The sequence below is a fragment of the Pleurodeles waltl genome, chromosome 8 (assembly GCF_031143425.1).
Source record: "Pleurodeles waltl isolate 20211129_DDA chromosome 8, aPleWal1.hap1.20221129, whole genome shotgun sequence".
In the NCBI taxonomy this organism is placed as follows: domain Eukaryota; kingdom Metazoa; phylum Chordata; class Amphibia; order Caudata; family Salamandridae; genus Pleurodeles; species Pleurodeles waltl.
In genome coordinates, this window is record NC_090447.1 from 1,405,477,293 (window position 1) to 1,405,503,424 (window position 26,132).

Genomic DNA, 26,132 nt, shown 5'->3' on the forward strand with positions numbered 1-26,132 from the left:
AACAGTTGAAAAAGAAGTATGGGATATGACAGGGAAAGAAGTAGGATTGGTTAAAGGAGCAGAACCAGTGAAAGTGACTGTAAAACCCAATGTAAATTTTCCTCAGACTCCACAATACCATATGTCACAAGACACTCTCATGAAAGTCGCTCAACTCATTGACGAGTTTGTAAAACAGGGAGTACTGAAAGAAGTACTAAGTAGTCCATGTAATTCACCAACCATGGGATTAATAAAACCGAGTGGAAAAGTCTGAATTGTTCAGGATTTGAGAAAAATAAATGACATAATAGTCAAATGCTGTCCTGTGGTGCCAAATCCAGCTGTGATAATGTTTCAAATTCCATGTGATGCAGAGTGGTTCTCAGTCATCGACTTGTCACAAGCGTTCTTTTCTGTGCCTCTTCTTGAGGACAGCCAATTTCTCTTTTGTTTCAAATTCCTGGATAGAATCTACAGTTGGTGTTGAATTCCTCAAGGGTTTTCGGAGTCACCATCAATTTTCAATTAGATTCTGAAGAAAGATTTGGAATCATTGGAATTACCCTTTGAATCAACCTTGGTACAGTATATTGACGATTTACTGATCGCATCCAAGACAGAAAATGACTGTATGGTTGACACTATTGCTCTGTTGAACCATTTGGGAAGAAATGGACACAAAGTGTCCCCTTCGAAATTACAATTCTGCCAGAAGAAAGTGAAATAGTTGGGTCACCAAATAGAAAAAGGGTCGAGAAGAATCATGAAAGAAAGAATAACAAGTGTACTTCAAATGAGTCCACCCAAAATGAGAAAAGAGGTGAGAAAGTTTTTGGGAATGGTGAGCTACTGTCGCCAATGGATTCTCAATTTCTCAACTCTAGAAAAACCTTTATTGAAATTGACCCAGAAGAGATGAAATGGATGCTTTTATTGAATTAAAGGAATGCATGTGCAGAGCTCCAGCTTTAGGTATGCCTGATTACACAAAGCCTTTCACATTGTTTTGTAATGAACGTGATGCATGTTCCTTGTCCGTCTTGACTCAAGCCCATGGTGGCGTAAACAGACCAGTAGCATATTTTTCAGCTACTTTGGATCCAGTCGCAGCAGCCTTGCCAGGATGCCTGCGTACTGTAGCAGCAGTTAGTATAAGCCTAAATCAGAGTGAAGGAATAGTGATGGGACATCCTTTAACAGTTATGGTCCCTCACTCAGTCGAAATACTTTTGACACGTTCCCGAACACAGCACATGACCGGTGCTAGGCTTACAAGGTATGAGACAATAATTTTGGGTTCACCCAATGTGCAGCTGAAAAGGTGCACTACGTTGAATCCAGCAACCTTGTTCCCCAGTGAAAATGTCGAAATTGAGAATGCTGAAGACATCGAGCACGACTGTCTTCAGGTGACTGAATTTTGTACAAAACCAAGACCTGATATCAAAGACACCCGATTGGAAGAAAACGATCAAGTTATTTTTGTTGATGGTTCATGTTTAAGAGCTGCACTATGAATATTGAAAGCAGGATATGCTGTATGTACAATAATAGGTGTTCTGGAAGCATCTTGGCTTCAAGGAGTTTACTCTGCACAAGTAGCGGAACTAGTGGCCCTTACTAGAGCCTGCCAACTTTCCGCATTAATGAAAGTCACCATTTACACTGACAGTCAGTACGGATTTGGAATAGTACATGATTTTGGACAATTGGGGTCACAGAGAGGCTTCATGACCTCTTCAGGATCACCAGTGAAAAATGGTAAAAGAATAAGAGAATTGTTACACGCTATCCAGTAGCCAGGAGAAGTGGCAGTGGTAAAATGCAGTGCACATTCGAAATCACAAGACTTTGTTTCTTTGGGAAATGGATATGCAGATCAAGTCGCAAGGTTTTGCGCATTGAACTGTATATTGCTCAGGGACGAATGAAACTTAATAAATGAGCCAGAACTTGAACCAATTGAAGCCATTGCTCTAAAGGTTGTAGATACAATCGAATAATTGAAATTCTTACAAAATAATGTCAGTAAGGATGAGAAACTCTCATGGAGCAAACTACAATGCATAAAGAAACCAGATGATTTGTGGGTTTCAAGTGAAGGGAGATTGGTTCTACCAGACAGTCTTTTAACACAATTGGCCAGGTTGTATCATGGACAAGCCCACCTTAGAAGGGATGCCATGATTAGACTATTCAAAATTGATTGGTTAAATCCCAAATTCCGTCAAGTTGCTGAAGCAGTTTGCCATTGTTGCGTCATTTGCCAACAAATGAACGCAGGGAAGGGAACAGTAGTAAATTTGAACCACATTGGAAGAGCAGGTGGGCCATTCAGCAGGATGCAAATGGATTTCATTGAGATGCCTATGCATGCAGGCTTGAAGTATGTGTTGGTGATTGTGTGTATTTTTAGTCATTGGATCGAAGCATACCCTACACGCAGAAATGACAGTCTCACAGTTGCAAAACTACTCCTGAGAGAACTAATACCACGTTTCGGATTCCCGATCTCTTTAGAATCAGATGGGGGAAGTCACTTCAATAACAAAGTAATCAAATTACTGTGTGCAGCATTGAACATTGAACAAAAATTGCATTGTAGCTACCGCCCTGAAGCATCAGGACTGGTGGAGCAAATGAATGGCACATTGAAATCGAGGATGGCGAAAATATGTGCATCAACAAACTTGAAATGGCCTGACGCATTGCCCTTGGTGTTAATGTCAATGAGAAACACACCTGATAGAAAGACTGGACTATCGCCGCATGAGATCCTCATGGGCAGAGCCATGAGACTCCCAGCAGTCCCTGCGAATGCACTTGTAAATATTACCAATGATATGGTATTGGACTACTGCAGAGGTCTGGCTGATGTGGTCCGCTCTTTTTCTCACCAGGTGGAGGCAACCACCTTGCCACCGATCCAAGGTCCAGGACACGCCCTGAAAGCAGGTGACTGGGTCGTGGTAAAGAAACACGTGAGGAAGTCGTGTCTGGAACCCCGTTGGAAAGGACCTTTTCAAGTGATTCTGACAACTACCACCCCTGTGAAGTGTGCAGGAGTTCCCAACTGGATTCACGCCAGTCACACGAAAAGGGTGACGTGCCCACAGAAGAGGAAGTTGAAGCGCTAAAATCACCTGCGACTGACAAGAGAGTACCAAGCACCGAGACAGGACAAAGAGAACCTGGAGGCGAACAAGCAGAAATAGTGGAAGGGGAAATATTTTCTGAGGAAGAAACAGCTGATCCATTTGAGGAGGACAGAGGAGAAGCCTCAGGAAGTGACGAAGATCCCGAAGGTGACAAAGAGCCTGCAACAGGTGAAAGAGCAGGAGAGCCTGATCAGAGGAGGCCTTTCCCAGAAGAAGACGATACAGGAAAAGAAAAAGAAAACCTGATTGACCTCCTAGGGGGAGAAGACAAGACAGGACAGAGTGAAATTGTTCAAACTCTTCCAGAACCGGTTGCAGGTCCATCAGGTGAAAACAGTGCGAAACTGAGACAAAGCATATCGCCAGTGAAATTAAGGACTAAAGAAATATTAAACGAAAGTGAAGGGCTAAAGTTGAAAGTGAAAAAAAAAAGAAGTGTCTGTCGCAATAACAACACCAAGTGAAGGGAAAGACCCAGCCAAGGAACAAGGCACCAGCGAGAGAGAATCGAAAGGAGATGCAAAATTGAAAAGGAAAAGAATACTGAGCAGAAGATATTCTGGTCCGGAGTGGGCATACATAGCCACTAACGATTGGTCAGACGAATTCCTATCCCTCAGTCTTGAGAACAAAGAATCAGAACAACACTTTGGTACCTGAAAAGTAAAATTCCATGAACATTACCGAATAAGACATTGACAACCTGATTGACTTTGAAACCGATTTTGAGACAAAGCTGCTAAACCGATAAGAGACTAAGCTGCTAAAAAGAAAACAGTGTGAACATTAACTCGTTCAGCTTTATATATATCTGCAAACCTGATTTGATAAAGTGTCTTCAACTTTCTGATTCTATATAGATCATGGCAGGCAGTACTACAAAGGGACATAAAATGAAGTGTTGTAAATACATGTGTATAGGTCTAATAACTGCATGTGTACTAATAATTATAGCAATAGTTCTTGGAATGCATGGGAAGAATGAGACGCGAATGATGCTTCTACTTCTAAACCTACTACTGAATTAACTCCTTTACAGAAACTCGAACAAGACGAGAAGTATTTACACGACAAGAAATAATTATCCTCTAACGTTTTCTATCGCTTGCTGAATGAGTAGGTTGAGACAATGGATGCAAAAGATTGTTATGTGTGCACACAAATACCTACCTCAGTAAAAGAAGGAGTGACATATCATAGCATGCCTCTTACGTATGGAATTTCATGTAGTTTATTAATGACCAGATTTTATGGCCAGGAGTATATTCACTACTTTTATTCCAATCATGATGTTGTATTTGCATATGTCCCCATAATTGAGTACCTGAGTAAAATAGCAAGAGATTATTATATAAAGTTAGTTAGGGGTTTCTTTGAGCCATTGTCACCTTTTCACACAGCTTACGCTCACAGAGAAAACCTTACATGCTTGCTTTCATCGATAGAGAAAAGTTTTTTAGATCACACTGACGATAGGAGGAAAGTGGGGAAGGAGAAATTAGAAAGGGAATTACACAAAAGGACATCTGTAGATAACTATGCTTTTGCCGCGATAAAGACACAAGGGAAACTAGCTTTAGATGCAATACACGTAGGGAGGCTTTGTATATATAGACCTAAATCATATTATGACACAATCTTTGTGGGAACGAGTGAATGTAAACATACGTTTTTGTTTCAAGCTAAATGGACGTTCATGTTAAATGGCTTAGACCCAGTTATTCCAGGGGTATATTATATTTGTGGACTTAACGCCTATTATCGTCTTCCAAAGGGATGGTATGGGAGATGTTATTTGGGAATAGTATTTCCAAAGATTTATCAATTGGACGACTTAAAGAATTTTCCAAAGCTGTCTGAATCACATCATGTTCAGAAAAGGGAGACAGCTTCTGGTGTGGTAGGAGATATATTTGGAGCAATGATTCCTTCAGAAGGAGTCATATTGAATTCAATTAAAATACGAAAGGTGTCTACTATTGTGGATAACATGTTGACAAAGTTCTCAGGAGCTATTGTCGAAGCCAAGTCAGAGTATTTCAGATCCAGACAATTCAGGAAACAAACCGAGACCAGCCGCTCTTCTTTAGATTACTTTTAATAAGAACTAATAAGACACAATAAGAAATATGTGTACACGGAGACTGAGCGGGCAAAATCCAGCTCGAACAGTCTGCACAAAGAAGTAATGCATGATCTTTTATAGCATTAAACCGCAGACACATTAATATATTTCATTGGTTCTTGATAATGTCGTATGATTAAACTTTTTCTATATAGCACACGTGATGCTCCATATAAGGGTTAGAATCATGGACAGGAAGCTTGCACAATGTCCTCTGAATCAAATGTCTTGTGATACATCATGATACATCTATATGTGGAGAAAGAGGAACCATAAGTGCATACGTTAGTACTTTTAGCAGTGAGGATTTTGCAAGCTAGGATGCGATGGTGTCTTGTGATGGCCGTCAGTTTAGCAAGCCTTGCAACATAATGCGTTTCAAGCACAATAGACATTTCTTCAAGGCCTAGTTAATTCAACATTGTAATGTGTTCAACAGAAACAGGCCTGTATTTTCATTGTGTATCACAGGGCCTACTAGGTCCAAATGGATCCAGGAGAACATGATTCCACACTATAATCCTGATGGATGCTGAACTTGCTGCAGAAAGCGCTATGACTCTTCAAAATCGGCTTGCTTTAGACATTCTTTTAGCAAAGGATGGCGGCGTTTGCAAAATGCTTAGTGCACGTCACTGTTGTTCTTATATTCCAGACAACAGTGGGCAAATTAGAAAAATGCTTCCAAATTTAACTAATGAGAGTACAGATTTGAAAGAATTGAAAGAACCAGGCGTATGGGAGAAGGTTGGAAAAGGATTTGCTTCTGTGGGAAATTGGCTCAGCAACATTTGGAACGGACTATTGCTGAAAATAGTAAAAGGAATATTAATAACATTAATTTGCTTATTAGGTATTTGGGGAATATGGAAAGCTATTAAAATATTGAAAACAAGAAACAAAAGGAAAAGAGAAAAGAAAGACCAAAATAAAATGATAGAAATATACAGAGAAAAATCAAAGGGAACAAAAAGGAAGAGGGAATTGACTGAAGTGCCAAATTACTAAAACAGAATTTTAATGGAATAAAATTTGTGGGAAGATTTGATGTGATGACATAATTAGTCATCAGAGGAGGGATTGATGACTCAGAAAAAGAAGGACTAACAAATATTCATATATCATGTAACCAAAATCGTATAAGGTAGTGTGATTTTAGCAAAGAAAAATAATGTACGTGGGAAATTGCGCCCACGGGGTAGTTCGCCATTATTCCAAACGGGCTTAATTAATCATGAAGAATTGACAATGTAGTAATCCGTTATAATTGCAAATGTATTCTATGATTTTCTTGTTGAAACTGTTATATGCTCAGCTTAAATTTAGCAGAGGCTTTGGCCTAGTTGCCTGGTCTCAAATTTAACTGCATGGTTTTTACTTGTATTAAAAAAGACATACTATTTTACTTTAAGGTTGTATTTTCCAGTAGAGATGACTAATAATCAAATCAAATCATTAACATTTATAAAGCACGCTACTCACCCGTGCGGGTCTCAAGGCGCTAGGGGAAAGGGGGGGTTACTGCTGCTCGAAAAGCCAGGCTTTTAGGAGTCTCCGGAATGCGGAGTGGTCCTGGGTGGTCCTGAGGCTGGTGGGGAGGGAGTACCAGGTCTTGGCTGCCAGGAAGGAGAAAGACGTCCCACCCGCCGTGGAGCGGCAGATGCGAGGGACGGCAGCGAGCGTGAGGCCAGAGGAACGGAGGAGGCGGGTGGGGACGTAGAAGCTGAGGCGTCGGTTGAGGTATTCCGGTCCCTTGTTGTGGAGGGCTTTGTGTGCGTGGGTGAGAAGTCAAAGGTGATCCTTTTGCTGACTGGGAGCCAATGCAGGTGTCTCAGGTGTGCGGAGATGTGGCTGTTGCGGGGTAAGTCGAGGATGAGGCGGGCCGAGGCGTTTTGAATGCGTTGCAGGCGATTTTGGAGTTTGGCGGTGGTCCCAGCGTAGAGGGTGTTGCCGTAGTCCAGGCGGCTCGTGATGAGGGCGTGGGTCACGGTTTTTCTAGTGTCGGCGGGGATCCAGCGGAAGATCTTGCGGAGCATGCGGAGGGTGAGGAAGCAGACGGAGGACACGCGTTGACTTGCTTGGTCATGGTGAGAAGGGGGTCCAAGATGAAGCCGAGGTTGCGGGCGTGGTCTGTGGGGTCGGTGCGGTGCCGAGGGCCGTGGGCCACCAGGAGTCGTCCCAGGCGGACGGGGTGTTGCCGAGGATGAGGACTTCCGTTTTGTCAGAGTTCAGCTTTAGGCGGCTGAGCCTCATCCAGTCTGCGACGTCCTTCATCCCCTCTTGTAGGTTGGTCTTGGCGCTGGCGGGGTCCTTGGTGAGGGAGAGTATAAGTTGGGTGTCGTCGGCGTAGGAGGTGATGATGATGTCGTGCTTGCGTACGATGTTGGCGAGGGGGCTCATGTAGACATTGAAGAGTGTCGGGCTGAGCGATGAGCCTTGAGGTACGTCGGAGCGAAACGGTGGGAGGTAAACTCTTTGGGAACGGTTTGAGAGGAAGGAGGCGATCCAGTCCAGGGCCTGGCCTTGGATCCCGGTGGAGCGGAGGCGGGTGATTAGGGTGCGGTGACAGACGGTGTCGAAGGCAGCCGAGAGGTCGAGGAGGATGAGGGCGACTGTTTCACCGTTGTCCATCAGGGTTCTGATGTCGTCTGTGACTGAGATGAGGGCGGTTTCCGTGCTGTGGTTGGTTCAGAATCCGGTTTGTGAAGGGTCGAGCAGGTTGTTGTTTTCCAGGAAGGTGGTCAGCTGTTTGTTGACGGTCTTCTCTATTACCTTGGCTGGGAAAGGCAGGAGAGAGATGGGGCGGAAGTTTTTCAGGTCGCTCGGGTCAGCCGTAGGTTTCTTTAGGAGGGCGTTGACTTCGGCGTGTTTCCAGCATTCGGGGAAGGTAGCAGAAGAAAAAGAAGAGTTGATCACGGCCTGGAGGTGCGGGGCGATGGTGTCGTCGGCTTTATTAAAGATGAAGTGAGGGCAGGGGTCCGAAGGGGCGCCGGAGTGGATAGAGTTCATGATGGATTTGGTTTCTTCAGTGTTGATGTGGGTCCAGTTGTTGAGGGTGAAGGCCGGGGATGCGGGTTCGGTGATGTTTGGTTGGGTCTGGTGTCCGAAGCTGTCGTGCAGGTCGCTGATCTTGCGATGGAGGAAGGTGGCGAGGGATTTGCACAAATCCTGTGAGGGCGTGACGGCGTTGGGGTTGGAGAACTCCTTGACGATGCTGAAAAGTTCTCTGCTGTTGTGGCTGTTTTTGTCCGGTCTGTCGGTGAAAAAGTTCCTTTTGGCAGTGCGGATCAGGTGGTGGAGTTCGCTGGTAGCATTCTTGAGGGCGGTCATGTTGTCAGCGGTGTGGTCCTTGCGCCAGGCCTTCTCGAGGGTGCCACAAGTTTTCTTTGATTCTTTGAGGGTGTCAGAGAACCAGAGAGGTTTTATGGTGTTGGTCTGTCGATGCGTGCATTTGAGGGGAGCAAGGTTGTCTGCGCAGTTGGAGATCCAGTTTGTGAGGCTGAGGGCTGCGTCGTTGGGGTCGGTGGTGAGGGTGGGTTGGTTGGCGGCGAGTGCGGAGAAGAGTTGCTCTTCGGGGATCTTGTTCCACTGTCGACGAGGGATGGGTTGAGTGCGGAGGTGGCGGGTCTCGCGTCGGAATGTGAAGTGGAATGTGAAGTGGTCCAGTGTAGAGCGGAGGTGTGGCTGAAGAAGATGTGTTTGCTGGCGGAGAAGATAGGGTCGAGCGTGTGTCCGGCGATGTGGGTGGCGGTGTTCACCAGTTGCTTGAGGCCGAGGTTGGCGAGGTTGTCGAGCAGGGCGGTGGTGTTGGGGTCGTTGTTCTGTTCCAGATGGAAGTTGAGGTCGCCTAGGAGGATGTAGTCCGGCGAGGCGAAGGCGTGCGGGGAGATGAAGTCGGCGATGGCGTCGCTGAAAGGGGCGCGCGGTCCGGGGGGACGGTAGACGAGGGATCCTCTGAGGGTGGTCCTGGGGTCGGTGCGAATTTGAAAATGCAGATGTTCAGCGGCGAGAGGGGTGTCTTCTGTGGAGGTGGTGACGCTGATGGAGTCTTTGAAGAAGATGGCGATACCTCCTCCTACTTGGTTGGTGCGGTCTTTTCTGGAGATCTTGTAGCCTTCGGGGATGGCAGTGGCGATGTCTGGAGCTGATGAGGCGTTCATCCAGGTTTCCGTGATGAAGGCGACGTCCGGAGCTGTGGAGTCCAGGAGGTCCCAGAGTTCAACGGCGTGCTTGTGGACAGAGCGAGCGTTGACCAGGATGCACTTGAGGTGGTTGATGGCGCGTGGGCTGGTGGTTGTGGTAGTTGCGTGGTGGAAGATGCATTTGCAGGAGTTACAGGCGAAGGGTCCATGGGTGCGCTTGGGGTGGGCTTGGAAGCAGGTGTTGGAGTGCCCGGGGTTGAGGGCGTGGAGGGTGGTGGGGTCGTAGCGGGTCAGCGGGGTAGGGGAGGGCTGGGGACCAGGGGTCGTGGCACTGGGCGCGGGCCAGGCGTGGACAGGCGCAGACGGGCTTGCCTCTGGCGCGCCAGCGGCGCAGTCGCGCAGCAGCCGCCATAAGAGGGAGGAGGGGGGGAGGGGTCAGCTGGGGGCGAATGGGAGCTGGGGGGCGGGGGCGTGCAGGAGGTCGCGGCGGGAAAGCGCGAGGGAGGGGGGGACAGGTAGAGTGAGAAGAGCTGGGGGAGGGTGGTTTAAGGGTGGAGGGGGGTGAGTGTTAGAGTTTTAGGAGAATAGGGAGATAGATAGGAGTAGGGTTGAAAAGATAGGGGAGGGGGGTGGTAGAGGTGGGTGAGGGTGAGAGGTAGAGTGAGAGGATATGGAGATAGGTAACAGAGGGGGGTGTCGGGACGGGGGGAGAGATAGGGAAATAGATAGATGGAGAGATAGGTGGAGAGATAGAAAAATAGGTAGATAGGAGGAGGGGGTGAGTGAGGGAGTTAGGTGGAGAGATAGGTAGAGGAGTGAGGGAGGCAGGTAGCGAAAGGGTAGATGTGGGTGATAGTGAGAGATAGGTGGAGAGATAGAGGGGGGTGAGGCAGGAGCAGGAGGGCAGAGACAGGGGCGGGAAGAGACAGGAGTCGGAGAGGACCGAAGAACAGAAGAAGCGAAGAACACAGAAGACCGGAAGAACACAGAAGAACCGAAGAACACAGAAGAACAGAAGAGAAGAACACAGAAGACCGGAAGAACACAGAAGAACAGAAGAGAAGAACACAGAAGACCGGAAGAACACAGAAGAACCGAAGAACACAGAAGAACAGAAGAGAAGAACACAGAAGACCGGAAGAACACAGAAGAACAGAAGAGAAGAACACAGAAGACCGGAAGAACACAGAAGAACCGAAGAACACAGAAGAACAGAAGAGAAGAACACAGAAGACCGGAAGAACAAGGAAGAACAGAAGAGAAGAACACAGAAGAACGGAAGAACACAGAAGAACAGAAGAGAAGAACACAGAAGAACAGAAGAACACAGAGGAAGATGCAGGGGACGAAGAAGCAGAAGAGCAGACAAACAGAAGATCAACAAAGAAGATACAGAAGATGAAGAGCAGAAGGCAGAAGACCACAGAGCAAGATGAGGAAGAAGAGAGGCGACAGGAGAGGCTGAGGAGCACACAGAAGAAGAGAGAAGACGGGGAGGAGAAGAGTACAGAAGAAGATTGCAGAGGAGGAGCGAGGAGGAAGAGACAGAAAGGAGGAAAAGAAGCAGGAGAGAGGGTGAGTAGCGCGGGGCCGGGCGAGGGGCTGGGAGGTGGGGGGTACTTACTGTGAGGTGGGTCTCAGGAACTCAGGAACCTGGAGGAGCTGGAGGAGCTGCAGCAGCAGGGGGAGCGACCTACCCTTGGGTCAAGGGTCGCTACCACTGTTGCGCAGCGGCCGCCATAAGAGGGAGGGGGGGGAGGGGTCAGCTGGGGGCGAATGGGAGCTGGGGGGCGGGGGCGTGCAGGAGGTTGCGGCGGGAAAGCGCGAGGGAGGGGGGGGACAGGTAGAGTGAGAAGAGCTGGGGGAGGAGGGTTTAAGGGTGGAGAGGGGGTGAGTGTTAGAGTTTTAGGAGAATAGGGAGATAGATAGGAGTAGGGTTGAAAAGATAGGGGAGGGGGGGGTGGTAGAGGTGGGTGAGGGTGAGAGGTAGAGTGAGAGGATAGGGAGATAGGTAACAGAGGGGGTGTCGGGACGGGGGGAGAGATAGGGAAATAGATAGATGGAGAGATAGGTGGAGAGATAGAAAAATAGGTAGATAGGAGGAGGGGGTGAGTGAGGGAGTTAGGTGGAGAGATAGGTAGAGGAGTGAGGGAGGCAGGTAGCGAAAGGGTAGATGTGGGTGATAGTGAGAGATAGGTGGAGAGATAGAGGGGGGTGAGGCAGGAGCAGGAGGGCAGAGACAGGGGCGGGAAGAGACAGGAGTCGGAGAGGACCGAAGAACAGAAGAAGCGAAGAACACAGAAGACAGGAAGAACACAGAAGAACCGAAGAACACAGAAGAACAGAAGAGAAGAACACAGAAGACCGGAAGAACACAGAAGAACAGAAGAGAAGAACACAGAAGACCGGAAGAACACAGAAGAACCGAAGAACACAGAAGAACAGAAGAGAAGAACACAGAAGACCGGAAGAACAAGGAAGAACAGAAGAGAAGAACACAGAAGACCGGAAGAACACAGAAGAACAGAAGAGAAGAACACAGAAGACCGGAAGAACACAGAAGAACAGAAGAGAAGAACACAGAAGAACAGAAGAACACAGAGGAAGATGCAGGGGACGAAGAAGCAGAAGAGCAGACGAACAGAAGATCAACAAAGAAGATACAGAAGATGAAGAGCAGAAGGCAGAAGACCACAGAGCAAGATGAGGAAGAAGAGAGGCGACAGGAGAGGCTGAGGAGCACACAGAAGAAGAGAGAAGACGGGGAGGAGAAGAGTACAGAAGAAGATTGCAGAGGAGGAGCGAGGAGGAAGAGACAGAAAGGAGGAAAAGAAGCAGGAGCAGGAGAGAGGGTGAGTAGCGCGGGGCCGGGCGAGGGGCTGGGAGGTGGGGGGTACTTACTGTGAGGTGGGTCTCAGGAACTCAGGAACCTGGAGGAGCTGGAGGAGCTGCAGCAGCAGGGGGAGCGACCTACCCTTGGGTCAAGGGTCGCTACCACTGTTGCGCAGCGGCCGCCATAAGAGGGAGGGGGGGGAGGGGTCAGCTGGGGGCGAATGGGAGCTGGGGGGCGGGGGCGTGCAGGAGGTCGCAGCGGGAAAGCGCGAGGGGGGACAGGTAGAGTGAGAAGAGCTGGGGGAGAGGGGTTTAAGGGGGGAGGGGGGGTGAGTGTTAGAGTTTTAGGAGAATAGGGAGATAGATAGGAGTAGGGTTGAAAAGATAGGGGAGGGGGGGTGGTAGAGGTGGGTGAGGGTGAGAGGTAGAGGGAGAGGATAGGGAGATAGGTAACAGAGGGGGTGTCGGGACGGGGGGAGAGATAGGGAAATAGATAGATGGAGAGATAGGTGGAGAGATAGAAAAATAGGTAGATAGGAGGAGGGGGTGAGTGAGGGAGTTAGGTGGAGAGATAGGTAGAGGAGTGAGGGAGGCAGGTAGCGAAAGGGTAGATGTGGGTGATAGTGAGAGATAGGTTGAGAGATAGAGGGGGGTGAGGCAGGAGCAGGAGGGCAGAGACAGGGGCGGGAAGAGACAGGAGTCGGAGAGTACCGAAGAACAGAAGAAGCGAAGAACACAGAAGACCGGAAGAACACAGAAGAACCGAAGAACACAGAAGAACAGAAGAGAAGAACACAGAAGACCGGAAGAACACAGAAGAACAGAAGAGAAGAACACAGAAGACCGGAAGAACACAGAAGAACAGAAGAGAAGAGCACAGAAGACCGGAAGAACACAGAAGAACAGAAGAGAAGAACACAGAAGAACAGAAGAACACAGAGGAAGATGCAGGGGACGAAGAAGCGGAAGATCAGACGAACAGAAGATCAACAAAGAAGATACAGAAGACGAAGAGCAGAAGGCAGAAGACCACAGAGCAAGATGAGGAAGAAGAGAGGCGACAGGAGAGGCTGAGGAGCACACAGAAGAAGAGAGAAGACGGGAGGAGAAGAGTACAGAAGAAGATTGCAGAGGAGGAGCGAGGAGGAAGAGACAGAGAGGAGGAAAAGAAGCAGGAGCAGGAGAGAGGGTGAGTAGCGCAGGGCAGGGTGAGGGGCTGGGAGGTGGGGGGTACTTACTGTGAGGTGGGTCTCAGGAACTCAGGAACCTGGAGGAGCTGGAGGAGCTGCATCGGCAGGGGGAGCGACCTACCCGTGGGTCAAGGCACACATACACTTATCTCAAAGTTTCGTGCTAGGCTGGTTTCATCCTCTTTGATGCAAGGTCAGCTCCTGAAGGTGCAGACAATAAAGGCACTAAGATAACATTAATTGGCAAACTTTGTTGCAACTTGTGTTCCAAGACTCCAAGGACACCTTATGCATAAATGAGTACTAGGAGAAAGACACTATTCATTGGTCAAAAGGAAGCCACCTTATGAACCCTCCAATGGAAGACCCTGAAGAATTTGGAATGTTGTTTACTTAAACCCACCGGACAAAGAGAAGTCAGCCATTTTTCTTTGATGCCATTTTGAAACCTGATTCAAGAAGCCATCTTGAACGACCCTCCGACGCCTTTTCTCTGTCGCAGAGAAAGAGACTTTTAAGAATTCTCACCCTAGAGACTTTAACTTTAACTTTGCCCCGTCCTGCCCATGCAGTAACTTTTGCCCCATTCTCCTTGCTGCTGCAAGGAAACTTGCCCTTAACTTTGTCCCCTTTAAAATCTGCCCCATGCTGATCGAACCGGTACCTGAAGGACGAAGACTTTTCTTGAATGCTGATTGTATTTGGTAAATATGAAAGGATAATTGTATTATGCATTGTGTTTTCCTTCCTAGGTACCAACTGCTTATTTTGATAGGGCCCAAACTAGAAGTTTTTTAAATTTGGGTTGACTAAATTCGTTTTGCATGAAGCCCCACATGCCAATGCTAATTAGAAGTTAGTTGAGACATTCACTTGATGCACCATGCTAAATTGAAATCTTGTTATGCTGACCGATGTATGCAATTAGTCAAAATCAGTTAATTATACTAGTGATTTGTATTGCTATAACCAAGTGCATTATAATCCAGATTTTGCGTAGATTGCGTTTCTTCCGCCGCTATGGACAGCTAGTAATGTTCGTATACATATATCATTTGATTTTGAGACTCACATACATTGTGTTAGCTTTGTTAATATAGGCAAATAAATTCATTAACTTCTAACAAACTGGTGTGGTTTTTCATGACTGAAAGGTCATGGTGCGTCAAAATACTGATTGTTATTGATTTCTAATGTGTCGCTTGGTCTATTGATTAAGTATTGGGTATTGATTACAATGGTTATTGATTACTGATTTGAGTGATCCGACTATTCTTGGATGAGGCGAGCCCAACTCGGTTAAAAGGTTCACCGACCTCCAGCGTGTCCAAGTACAAGTAAATTATAAGGGCTGGACGCGCTATCAGGGCTGAGGTGGGGTATTTTTTTCTTGCATGCAGCAGGGCCCATGGCACCTATTCCACAACATTACACAAGTCCTGTTGCTTTCTGGAAGAGGAAAAAGATTGAGCGCTACTACCGAACGTTCAGTTTTTATGAGTTTTCTGAACTTCCTATAGTTTTCCTCCACTTGAAGAGTCACTGGAAGTTTACTGTATATCTTTGTGCCCTTGGGCATCTTAAAACAAGTTGGCACTACATGCCCTATAGGTGCATGTTGGCTTGTCCCGTACAGAGGCTCAAATGCATGGTATAAGGCACTATACCCAGGACCATGTATTCATGTGGTTACAGTTGACAGTCAACGTAATTTACTTGCTGGACCATTTGAAGTGGGTTATCAACTTAAATATGGTGTGGATTTGTCCTCAAATACCCTAGGCTTTCTTCATTTCCTCCTGCCCCCTCTACATATTTTTCTCAACAACGTGATATACGTGGTGAGCCATGTGTAATAACTTTCAAGCACTTTGCCGATCCTTTTCCGATCGGAGTGCAGCTAAAATTTCAGACATCGGGGCAGAGAACCCTGAAACTTTCTGTGCTGTCTAACTGGGGCTAAGATCGGCCATTAATAGATCACTGCTGCCTCCTTGAATACAGGTAGGTTCATAACTAAAGGCATAGGTAGGAGGAAGCCAATGGAACTTTAGAGAAAGCCAGCAAGAACCAGTCCTAGTGGTCTCATGCGTATCAGGATCAGGAGAAAGGAGTCAGACCGAAAGATGGCCATAATTTGTGGGCTCCTCTGGCCTGTTGCCGACATTAACGACTTTTCTTGAATCATGGATTTTTTATTGTATGGCGCTAGATGTCTGATTTCCCCTACACTACAATATTGCAGAATCCAGTCCTTTGGTCCGTAAAGGAAGCGCCTTCATCCTATTGTACAGCGTTGCATCAAATATGTGCTAATAAATGGCAAAACAATAAACAACCATGATGACTAGCAGCGTTTTGTTAACTTCTGGTCATTCAAAAATGATAAACCTTTTAAAACAATTGTATTTTTCTATTATCCATTCCAGATAACAAAAATGAAAACACACAAAGCCCACAAAACATATGGCAACATCAGAGAGTGTTTCTGCATGTGAAGCTTACTAATGAACAATGGGATATCCACAATACAAACAGAATTCAGAAGTATGGGAGAGAAATCAAAGGAAACTTCACGTCAAACGTTTTTGCAGATCTGTGAAGTTTTACAGACCGCCTACTGATAACGAAATTGAGAGCACATGTGTTCCCTACTGACAAGTGATAGCGCGTCCAGTCCTTATAAATTACTTATGCTTGGACACGCCGGAGGTCGGTGAACCTTTTGACCGGGTTGAGTTCTCCTCATCCAAAGAATTGTCGGATCCCTCAAAACAATAATCATTTATAATCAATAACCAATACTCGATTAGTAATCAATCAACAAATTAGTAAAACAGAAAATCAGTAATTAGACACAACATGACCTTTCAGTCATGAATAACCACACCTGTTTATTAAAAGTTAATGAGTTTATTTCCCTATATTAACAAAACTAACACAATATAAGTAAGTCTTAAAATCAAATGATACACATATACGAACATTACTGGCTGTCCGTACCGACGAAAGAAACGCAATCTACGCAAAACTTGGATTATAATGCACTCGGCTATAGCAATGCAAATCACTAATAAAAGTAACTGAATTTGACTAATTGCATACATTGGTCAGCATAAAAAGATTTCAGTTCAGCATGGTGCATCAAATGAATACCTCAACTAATCAATGATTAGCATTGGCATGTGGGGCTTCATGCAAAAATGAATTTAATCAACATAGATTTAGAAACCTTCTAGCTTAGGCTCTGTCAAAATAAGCAGTTGGTACCTAAGAAGGAAAATACAACAAATAATACATTTATCCTTTTATAATTACCAAATACAATCAGCATTCAAGAAAAGTCTTCGTCCTTGAGGTACCGGTTCGATCAGCATGGGGCAAACTTCAAGGGGGCAAAGTTTAAGACAAGTTTTCCTTGCAGCAGCAAGGAAAATGGGGGAACAAAAGTTATTGAAATGGGCAAGGCAAAGTAAAGTTAAAGTTAAAGTCTCTAGGGTGAGAATTTTAAAGTCTCTCTCTCTGGGATAGAGAAAAAGCATCAAAGTATCATCAAAATGGCTTCTCGAATCTGGCTTCAAAGTGGCATCAAAGAAAATGGCTGGCTTCCCTTCGTCCGATGGGATTAAGTAAGAAAAGTTCCAAATTCTTCAGGTTCTTCCATTGGAGGGTCCATGGGGTGATTTCTCTTTGACCAATGAATAGTGTCTTTTCTCTTAATACTCATCTACGCATAAGGTGTCCTTGGAGTTTTGGAACACAAGTAGCAACAAAGTTGCCAATTAATTCTGCATCAGTGTCTTTATTGCCTGCACCTGCAGAAACTGACCTTGCTGCAAAGGGGATGAAAGTTGCCTAGCATGCAACCTTGAGATAAGTGTATTAGTCATTCTACTGGAAAAATACAGCTTTTAAAGGTTTAAAACACGTCTTTGTTAATACAAGTGAAAACTATGCAGTTGAAATTGAGACCAGGCCACTAGGCCAAAGCCTCTGCTAAATTTAAGCTAAGCATATAACAGTTTAACAAGAAAATCATAAAATATAGCTGCAATTATGACCTTTTAATACATTGTCGGTTTTCATGATTAATTAAGCTTGTTTATACTAATGGCGACCTACTTCGTGGGCACATTTTCTACATACATTATTTTTCTTTGCTAAAATCACATTGTCTTATACGATTTTGTTACATGATATATGAATGTTTGTTAGTCTTTCTTTTTCTGCTTCATCAATCCCTCCTCTGATGACTAATTATGTCATCACATTAAATCTTCCATCACAAATTTTATTTCATTAAAATTCTGTTTTAATAATTTTGCATTTCAATCATTTCCCTTTTCCTTTTTACTCCCTTTGATTTTTCCCTGTATAATTTAACCATTTCTTTTTGTTCTTTCTTTTCAATTCTTCTTTTGTTTCTTGATTTCAGTATTTTAATAGCTTTCCATATTCCCCAAATACCTATTAAGCAAATTAGTATTATTAATATCCCTTTTACTATTTTCAGTAATATTCCGTTCCAAATGTTGCTGAGCCAATTTCCCACGGAAGCAAATCCTTTTCCAACTTTTTCCCACACTCCTGGTTCTTTCAATTCTTTCAAATCTGTACTATCGTTAGTTAAATTTGTAAGCATACTTCTAATTTGTTTACTGTTGTCTGGTATATATGAGCAACAGTGACGTGCACTAAGCATTTTGCAAACGCCGCCGTTCTTTGCTAAAAGAATGTCTAAAGCAAGCCGGTTTTGAAGAGTCATAGATTCAAGTTCAGTATCCATCAGGATCATTGCTCCTGAGAAATTTGTCAGCATGTTATCCACAATAGTAGACAACTTTCGTATTTTGATTGAATTCAATATAACTCCTACTGAAGGAATTATTGCTCCAAATATGTCTCCTACCACACCAGAAGCTGTCTCCCTTTTCTGAATACGATGTAATTCAGACAGCTTTGGAAATTTCTTTAAGTCATCTAGTTGATAAATCTTTGGAAATAATATTCCCAAATAACATCTCCCATACCATCCTTTTGGAAGACGATAATAGGCATTAAGTCCACAAATATGATATACCCCTGGAGTAGCTGGATCTAGTCCATTTAACATGAACGTCCATTTACTCTGGAATAAAAACACGTGTTTACATTCACTCGTTCCTACAAAGATTGTGTCATAGTATGATTTAGGTCTATATATACAAAGTTTCCCTATGTGTAATGCATCTAAAGGTAATTTCCCTTGTGTCTTTATTGCGGCAAAAGCATAGTTATCTACAGATGTCCTTTTATGTACTTCTTTTTCTAATTTTTCCTTTATCATTTTCCTTCTGTCTTCAGTGTGATCTAAAAAGCTTTTCTCTACGGGTGAAAGTAAGCATGTAAGGTTTTCTTTATGAGCGTGAACTGTGGAAAAAGGTGATAATGGTTCCAAGAAACCCCTAACTAATTTTATATAATAATCGCTTGCTACTTTACTCAAGTACTCAATTATGGGGACACATGAAAATACGACATCATGATTGGAATAGAAGTATTGAATATACTCCTGGCAATAAAATCTGGTTAGTAACAAACTACATGTTATTCCATACGTAAGGGGCATGCTATGATATGCCATCCCTTCTATAACTGAGGTAGGGATTTGTGTACATATATAACAATCTTTTGCGTCCATTGTCTCAACATACTCACTCAGCAAGCGATAGAAGACATTAGATGAGAGTTCTTTCTTGTCGTTAGTATAATCATGTAAATATTTTTCGTCCTGTTCGAGTTTCTTCAAAGGAGTTAATTCAGTAGTAGTTTTAAAAGTAGAAGCATCATTCGCGTCTCTTTCATTCCCTCCATGCATTCCAAGAATTATTGCCATAATTATTAGTACACATGCAATTATTAGACCTATACACATGTATTTACAATATTTCATTTTTTGTCCTTGTGTAGTATTGTCTGCATGATCTATAGAGAATCAGAAAGTTGAAGATACTTTATCAAATCAAATTTGCAGATATATATATAAAGGATCAACGAGGTCAAAGTTCACATGGTTTTCTTTAGCAGCTTAGGCTCTTATCGGTTTAGCAGCTTTGTCTCAAAATCGGTTTCAAAAAGTCAATCAGGTTATCAATGTCTTATTCGGTAATGTTCAAGAAATTTCACTTTTCAAGTACCAAAGTGTCGTTCTGCTTCTTCATTTTCAAGACTAAGAGATAGAAATTCGTCTGACCAATCATTAGTGGCTGTGTATGCCCATTCTGGACCAGAATATCTTCTGCTCGCTATTCTTTTCCTTTTCAATTTGGCATCACCTTTCGATTCCCTTTCGCTTATGTCTTGTTCTTTGGCTGTGTCTTTTTCTTCATTCAATGTGGTTATGATAGACACTTCGTTTCTTTTCTCATTAAATTTTGGCCATTTGTTTTCGTTTAATGTTTCTTTAGTCTTTGATTTCACTGGTGATATGCTTTGTCTCCGTTTCGCGTTGTTTTCACCTGATGGACCTGCAACCGGTTCTGGAAGAATTGGAACAATTTCACTTTGCTCTGTCTTGTCTCCTTCACCTGGGAGGTCAGTCAGGTTTTCTCCTTCTGTTCCTGTATCGTCTGTTTCTGAGAAAGCCCTCCTCTTATTAGGCTCTCCTACTTCTTCACCTGAGATAGGATCTTTGTCACGTGCTGAGGCTTCTTCTCTGTTGCCCTCAAAAGGATCGACTGCGTCTTCCTCAGAGAATATTTCTTCTGTCTCAATTTCTTCTTGTTCGCTTTCAGGCTCTCTTCGTTCTGTCTCAGTGCGTGGTACTTTCCTGTTAGCTGTTGGTAATTTCAGTGCTTCAATTTCCTCTTCTGTGGGACACGTCACCCTTTTCGTGTGACTGGCGTGAATCCAGTTGGGAACTCTCGCACACTTCACAGCGGTGGTAGTTGTCAGAATCACTTGGAAAAGTCCTTTCCAACGGGGTTCCAAACACGACTTTCTCACGTGCTTCTTTACCACAACCCAGTCACCTGCTTTCAGGATGTGTCCTGGACCTTGGATCTGTGGCAAGGTGGTTGCCTCTACCTGGTGAGAAAAAGAGCAGACCACATCAGCCAGACCTTTGCAGTAGTCCAATACCATATCATCTGTAATATTTACAAGGGCATTCACAGGAACTGCTGGAAGTCTCATGGCTCTCCCCATGAGAATTTCATGTGGTGATAGTCCAGTTTTTCTATCAGGTGTGTTTCTCATTGACATTAACACCAAAGGCAACGTGTCAGGCCATTTCAAGTTTGTAGATGCGCATATTTTCGCCATTCTTGATTTCAGCGTGCCATTCATTTGCTCCACTAGTCTTGATGCTTCAGGGCGGTAGCTACAATGCAATTTTTGTTCTATGTTCAATGCTGCACATAGTAATTTGATTACTTCGTCATTGAAGTGACTTCCCCTATCTGATTCTAAAGAGATCGGAAATCCGAAACATGGTACTAGTTCTCTCAAGAGTAGTTTTGCAACTGTGAGACTGTCATTTCTGCATGTAGGGTATGCTTCAATCCAGTGACTAAAAATACACACAATAACCAACACATATTTCAAGCCTGCATGCATAGGCATCTCAATGAAATCCATTTGCATCCTGCTGAACGGCCCACCTGCTCTTCCAATGTGGCTCAATTTTACTACGGTTCCCTTCGCTGCGTTAATTTGTTGGCAAATGACGCAACAATGGCAAACTGCTTCAACAACTTGGCGGAATTTGGGATTAAACCAATCAATTTTGAATAATCTAATCATGGCATCTCTTCCAATGTGTGCTTGTCCGTGATATAGCCTAGCTATTTGTGTCAAAAGACTGTCTGGCAAAGCTAATCTCCCTTCACTTGAAACCCACAAATCATCTGGGTTTTTTACGCATTCTAATGTACTCCATGAGAGTTTTTCATCCTTACTAACATTATTTTGTAGAAATTTCAATTCTTCTATTGTGTCTACAACTTTTAGAGCAGAGGCTTCATTTGGTTCAAGTTCTGGCTCACTTATCAAATTCCATTCGTCTCTGAGCAATATACAGTTCAATGCGCAAAACCTTGAGACTTGATCTGCATATCCATTTCCCAAAGAAACTAAGGGGGTCATTCTGACCCCAGCCGGCGGCGGTAGCCGCCGGCCTGGCTGGGACCGCCAGAAAACCGTACCGCGGTCAAAAGACCGCGGCGGTCATTCTGGGTTTCCCACTGGGCTGGCGGGCGACCGCCAAAAGGCCGCCCGCCAGCCCAGTGGGAAACACCCTTCCACGATGAAGCCGGCTCCGAATGGAGCCGGCGGAGTGGAAGGTGTGCGACGGGTGCAGTAGCACCCGTCGCGAATTTCAGTGTCTGCTGAGCAGACACTGAAATTCAAAGTGGGGCCCTCTTACGGGGGGCCCTGCAGTGCCCATGACACTGGCATGGGCACTGCAGGGGCCCCCAGGGGCCACACGACACCCCTCACCGCCATCCTGTTCCTGGCGGTCGAAACCGCCAGGAACAGGATGGCGGTGAGGGGGTCGGAATCCCCATGGCGGCGCAGCAAGCTGCGCCGCCATGGAGGATTCCCATGGGCAGCGGAAAGTCTCCGACTTTCCGTTTCTGGCCGCGGCTGTACCGCCGCGGTCAGAATGCCCAAAGGAGCACCGCCAGCCTGTTGGCGGTGCTCCCGCGGACCCTGGACCTGGCGGTTTTTACCGCCAGGGTCGGAATGACCCCTTAAGTCTTGTGATTTCGAGTGTGCACTGCATTTTACCACTGCTACTTCTCCTGGTAACTGGATAGCATGTAACAATTCTCTTATTCTTTCACCATTTTTCACTGGTGATCCTGAAGAGGTCATAAAGCCTCTTTGTGACCACAATTGTCCAAAATCATGCACTATTCTAAATCCATACTGACTGTCAGTGTAAATGGTGACATTCATTAATGCCGAAAGTTGGCAAGCTCTAGTAAGGGCTACTAGTTCCGCTACTTGTGCAGAGTAAATTCCTTGAAGCCAAGATGCTTCTAGAACACCAGTTATTGTACATACAGCATATCCTGCTTTCAATATTCCTATTGCATCTCTCAAACATGAACCATCAACAAAAATAATCTGATCATTTTCTTCCAATCGAGTATCTTTGATGGTCTTGGTTTAGTACAAAATTCAGTCACTTGAAGACAGTCATGCTCAATATCATCTGCGTTTTCAATTTCAACATTTTCACTGGGTAACAAAGTTGCTGGATTCAATGTAGTGCACCTTTTTAATTGCACATTAGGTGATCCCAAAATTATTGTCTCGTACCTTGTAAGCCTAGCACCAGTCATGTGCTGTGTTCGGGAACGTGTCAAAAGTATTTCGACTGAATGAGGGACCATAACTGTTACAGGATGTCCCATCACTATTCCTTCACTCTGATTCAGGCTCATACCAACTGCTGCTACAGCACGCAAGCATCCTGGTAAGGCTGCTGCGACTGGATCCAAAGTAGCTGAAAAATATGCTACTGGTCTGTTTACACCACCATGGGCTTGAGTCAAGACAGACAAGGAACATGCATCACGTTCATGACAAAACAATGTGAAAGGCTTTGTGTAATCAGGCATACCTAAAGCTGGAGCTCTGCACATGCATTCCTTAATTCAATAAAGGCATCCATTTCATCTCTTTTCAACATTATTTCATCTTGCGCATCTTTCTGGCTCAGTTTCAGTAAAGGTTTGGCTAGAGTTGAGAAATTGGGAATCCATTGGCAACAGTAGCCTACCATTCCCAAAAACTTTCTCACCTCTTTACTTGTTTTGGGTGGACTCATTTGAAGTACACTCGTTATTCTTTCTTTCATTATTTTTCTCGAGCCTTTTTCTATTTGGTGACCCAAATATTTCACTTTCTTTTGGCAGTATTGCAATTTTGAAGGAGACACTTTGGCCCTCATTCCAACCGCGGCGGTCAATGACCGCCGGGTTGGTGGACCGCGGGAGCACCGCCGACAAGCCGGCGGTGCTCCAATGGGCATTCCGACCGCGGCGGTAAAGCCGCGGTCGGACCGGCAACACTGGCGGTCTCCCGCCAGTGTACCGCCGCCCATTGGAATCCTCCAAGGCGGCGCAGCTAGCTGCGCCGCCGAGGGGATTCCGACCCCCCCTACCGCCATCCAGTTCCCGGCGGTTCTCCCGCCGGGAACCGGATGGCGGTAGGAGGGGTCGCGGGGCCCCTGGGGGCCCCTGCAGTGCCCATGCCAGTAGCATGGGCACTGCAGGGGCCCCCGTAAGAGGGCCCCTAAATGTATTTCACTGTCTGCTGCGCAGACAGTGAAATACGCGACGGGTGCAACTGCACCCGTCGCACAGCTTCCACTCCGCCGGCTCGATTCCGAGCCGGCTTCATCGTGAAAGCCTCTTTCCCGCTGGGCTGGCGGGCGGCCTGAAGGCGGGCGCCCGCCAGCCCAGCGGGAAAGTCAGAATTACCGCCGCGGTCTTTCGACCGCGGAACGGTATTCTGGCGGCTCCCGCCGGCCGCGCGGTGACCGCGGCGGGCGGGAGTCGGAATGACCCCCTTTGTGTCCATTCCTTCCCAAATGGTTCAGTAAGGCAATAGTGTCAACTATACAGTCATGTTTTGGATGCAATTAGTAAATCGTCAATATACTGTACTAAGGTTGATTCAAAAGGTCATTCCAATGATTCCAGATTTTTCTTTAGAATCTGATTGAAAATTGATGGTGACTCCGAAAACCCTTGAGGAATTCGACACTAACTGTAGACTCTGTCCAGGAATTTGAAACAAAAGAGAAATTGGCTGTCCTCATGAAGAGGCACAGAAAAGAATGCTTGTGACAAATCGATGACTGTGAACCACTCTGCATCACAGGGAATTTGAAACATTATTACAGCTGGATTTGGTACTACGGGACAACATTTGACTATTATGTCATTTATTTTTCTCAAATCTTGAACAATTCAGACTTTTCCACTTGGTTTTATTAGTCCCATGATTGGTGAATTACATGGACTACTTAGTACTTCTTTCAGTACTCCCTGTTTCACAAATTCGTCAATTAGTTGGGCGACTTTTATGAGAGTATCTTGTGGCATTTGGTATTGTGGAGTCTGAGGAAAATTTACATTACGTTTTACAGTCACTTTCACTGGTTCTGCTCCTTTGATCAATCCTACTTCTTTCCCTGTCATATCCCACACTTCCTTTTCAACAGTTTCTTATAAATGAGCTGGAATATCTGCTTCAGTGAGCATAGGATAAAGATTAATCAGGGGATACTCTTCATCAACAGTTTCCATTTCTTCTTCTTCTAAACTGTCCTCTTCTTCCTCATCACTGTTTGTCTGAATTTTAATTCCATTATGCGAGCACATAATCGAGCATCCTAGTTTGCATAATAAATCTCTTCCTAATAGGGATATTGGACTTGAGTCACACACCACAAATTTATGTAACCCTTGAAAGTTACCAATTTTGACTTGCACTGGATCCGTAATTGGGTTTGTCAGATACCTATTTGCTACTCCCACTACTTGAACTGTTCTCCCTGAAAATGGCAAATTTGGTACTTCTATACTTCTAACTGTAGAGCGTGTAGCTCCTGTGTCAACCAAAAATGAAACGCTGTGACCCATAACTCTTCCTTCCACATATGGTCCCTTTTGATCAACTTCCAAAGATGCTGCAAGCATACAATTTCCCTCCTCATCTGAACTTTCACTCTCCCATTCATTGTTTATTCCATTCTCACTGTGGGAATTGGTGTACTGTGTTACTTTGATTCATTCCTTGACCTGTGACCTGTTGAGGAAGCATTACTTGTTGCTGATTCATTGGTGCTAAGGGTCCTTGCATTTGCTGATTAGGTACCATAGGAAACTGCTGTTGCATTGGCTGTAATTGTGCCATTTGTACACAAGGCATTTGCACCTGCTCTTGTTGTATAGGTTGAAGACCCTGCATCTGATTTACATTATTTTGGAAATTTGGGTTTGGACCTCTCAATTTTGGTCCTCTCATATTCTGAAATGTATTGACATGATTGTTTTGCTGACCTACACCTTCCTGCACCAACATTGGGCACTCCCGTTTCCAATGTCCGACGATTCCGCACGTGTGACATGGCATCACTTTCTTCATTGCCTGTATACCATTAGGAATCACAACAGTATTTAAATCAGGACCATTATTCACAAAACCTCCTCGGCCTCTGCCTCTCATCTGTGGCTGAAACATAGCATTTCCCTGCTGTTGCTGCTGCGGCAACTGTTGTTGGAAACCTTGCAAACCTGTCTGAGCTGCTCTAATCTGCATCACCATTACTTTTTCTTTCAACCTTTTCTGCTTTGTCTCAATCTCATCACTGCAGTATTTTGCATAGTTCAACACTTCATCGATCGATTTTGACTGCCAACAAATCAAATACATTTTAATCATCTGGCTAATTTCTGGTCTCAATCCTTCCACAAATCTGAATACAAAATGGAGCATGTCCTTTGCCTCAATCGTTTCCGTGCCACTGTAATTTTTAAATGCTTTCAACAATCTCTCATAGTATGCATGTATCGACTCTTTAACTTCCTGTGCTGTTCTGTCAATTTTCTGCCAATCTACCTTTTTCGCCGCAACTTTTGTTTTCAAATACTCAATCACCTTATGGTATATGCTCATTACCCTAGGCGATGGTGCACCTGTGTCC